The sequence below is a fragment of the Myotis davidii genome, unplaced genomic scaffold (assembly GCF_000327345.1).
Source record: "Myotis davidii unplaced genomic scaffold, ASM32734v1 scaffold875, whole genome shotgun sequence".
Taxonomy (NCBI): Eukaryota; Metazoa; Chordata; class Mammalia; order Chiroptera; family Vespertilionidae; genus Myotis; species Myotis davidii.
In genome coordinates, this window is record NW_006286244.1 from 1,218,830 (window position 1) to 1,221,639 (window position 2,810).

Consider the following 2,810-nt stretch of genomic DNA (forward strand, 5'->3'; position numbering starts at 1 on the left):
GGAGGAGGCTGGCTTCCCGCCCTGACCCCTGCTCTCTGCTGGTTATTGGCAGAACAGTGACCTAGGATCAGCGAGGCGGCTGAGTCATCCTCAAAGCAGCTGTGAGCAGCAGAGGGAGGGAGGCAGGTGCCAGAGACCCAGGGTCCCCCCAGCTCAGCCGGCAGGTGTGGCGGCCGGTTGGACCTGAGCCGTCCTGGAGGCGCCACTTGTCAAATGAACGCGGAAACCTGGGCAAGACTCTCCCATGCTCTAAGCCTCCGTTTTCTTCTCTGGAAATGGGTGTAATGATATCTGCCTCCAGAAGTTGTAGGAAGAGCAGCAATGTTTTTTCTGTACAGCATCTGGCGCTTAATACATGGTGGGGGGGGAGCTCCGTGGTTGAGCATCGACCTAGGAACCAGGAGGCCAGGGTTCGATTCCCGGTCAGGGCACATGCCCTGGTTGTGGGCTCCATCCCCAGTGTGGGGCAGTGCAGGAGGCAGCCGATCCATGATTCTCTCTCATCGTGGGTGTTTCTATCTCTCTCTCCCTCTCCCTTCCCCTCTGAAATCAATAATATATATAAACTAAATAAAATAAAAGGTGGGCCCTAACCAGTTCGGCTCAGTGAAAGACAAACACTGAACCCACACAAACTGCAGACGAACAGACGAACAGACGACAGGTGAAGACCAGCGGGCCGGGCCCTATGAATATCGCCGTCTATGAATAGCGGCCTCAACATGGAAAGCGCGTTACTATTTCATTTCATCCTCACCCAGGTCCACGGAGGAGGGACCACATGGCTCCCCGTTTATCAGCCTGGGAAGCGGCTCAGGGTGTGAAGAAATCGCCCAGGTCCTCACCCTGGCTGGGGGGGCGGGGGGGGGACACCCCTTGAGGCCTGTGCGTTTCCTGGGGTGTGAGGCTGCCCTGCTACAAAGCTGGAGAGATAGCAGTTGGTCCCTGTGGAGATAAGGCCTGTGAGAAAGAGGGACTCTTTTGCCTAATTGCCCCAGAATTTGCAAGCTTTTGTTCTCCGCTCACACAGGAGCTGGGTTTGACGCTGTAGCCTCCCCCATTTCCCTCCCTCCCCACCCCCTTTTCAAATTGCGCCTCCCCTGGTATGAGAAACCAGCCCTACAGGAGTTCTACATTTCAGCTGGGAGTGACCCTCAGCTACACAAACACCAGGCAGGCCAGAGCCTCAAAATGACCAGGTCCCCGCTAGCAGGGACTCAGTTACGTTTTTTATTTTTATTTTTTTAAAATACATTTGTATTGATGTCAGAGAGGAAGGGAGGGAGAAAGAGACAGAAACAAAAGAGAGAGAGAAACATCAGTGATGAGAGAATCATGGATCGCCTGCCTCCTGCAAGCCCCACACTGGGAATCGAGCCCGCAGCCCAGGCATGTGCCCTGACCGGGAATCAAACCCTGACCTCCTGGTTCATAGGTCAATGCTCAACCACTGAGCCACACCGGCCAGGCTCAATTACATTTTTCAGGCAAGAAATCTCTCCCTTCCGAGTACGTATCAGAGCGGCGGTGGAGTATTTCTATTTCCCCATTATATATTTTTTAAATGTCAAGGGTACAAGCCTGGGTTACAGGCTCGATCCCCAGACGGGGGTGTGCAGGAGGCAGCCGGTCCATGATTCTCTCTCATCATGGATGTTTCTCTCTCTCCCTCTCCCTGCCTCTCTTTGAAATCAATAAAAATATAGTAAGAAAAACAAAAGGCTCTCTATTTCATCCTACCCAGCCACACCAATCAGAGGTTAACAACGACGACGGGGACTAATAAAATGAAACAACAGAATAGAGTGTAATGAAAGGCATGGGGGGGATGTGGTCTTTCTCTCTCCAGATATCTTCCTGTCCTTTCCACACAAGGTTGAGATGCTGAACAAAGGGGTGACTCACGTGCCGGGTGAGTGGGGCGGAGCGAGATTTCACCCCACACCGCACGCTACTCAGAACAATTGCAACGTAAACCTGATGAATTGTTTCTTTCTGGATATTTTTCATCTCATATTTTCCGGCCGAGGTGGACCGCGGGTAATGGAAACCGCAGGAACCCCGAATAAGGGAGGGGGAGTTAGGGGGACAACCATATCTTAGGAACCTGCCTGGCATTTTCTCCTGCCTTTTAAGCAGGGAGCCCTGCCGTTTCATTCGGTTCTGGGGCAGTTAATGAGGCCAATCCTGATGCTCGCACACACTCGCCCGCCGCCCCTGAGCCCCAGGAGCAGCAAGGGGTTCCCTGCATGTGTTCACCACCCCCCCGCCTTACGTTTTAATCATTTTTCCCAGTGCACATTTACATTTATTGATGGCAGAGTGGCCGCCTTCACCACAGGTACCTGAGGAGAGAAAGCCGCGGGCGCCAGGAACAATAAAGCCAGTTCCCGAGCAGGGGGCCGGGCTGGGTAGACGAGATGGACATGATGAAAACCCAGTGAGAGTTTAATGAGAGCCAGTAGCTCAGCGATTGGAATTTCTTTTGAGAGCCAAATTTTTTAGACTTACACTATACAGGTAGGTACATTGTGATTCACTTAATTAGGGTCCTCCTAAGGCTTAGGAAGAGCCACACTCAAGGGGCCGAAGAGCCGCATGTGGCTCGCGAGCCGCAGTTTGCCGACCACGGGTCTAGTATATGTTATCCTGGTCTTCATCATCTGGTTCTACATTTGAAGGTCAAGAAATCTCTCAGAAAAGGGATAACTGAAGATTGGAGTCTGTATTATATATATATTTATTATTGATTTCAGAGAGGAAGGGAGAGGGAGAGAGAGATAGAAACATTATCTTTTAGGAATTTGTCA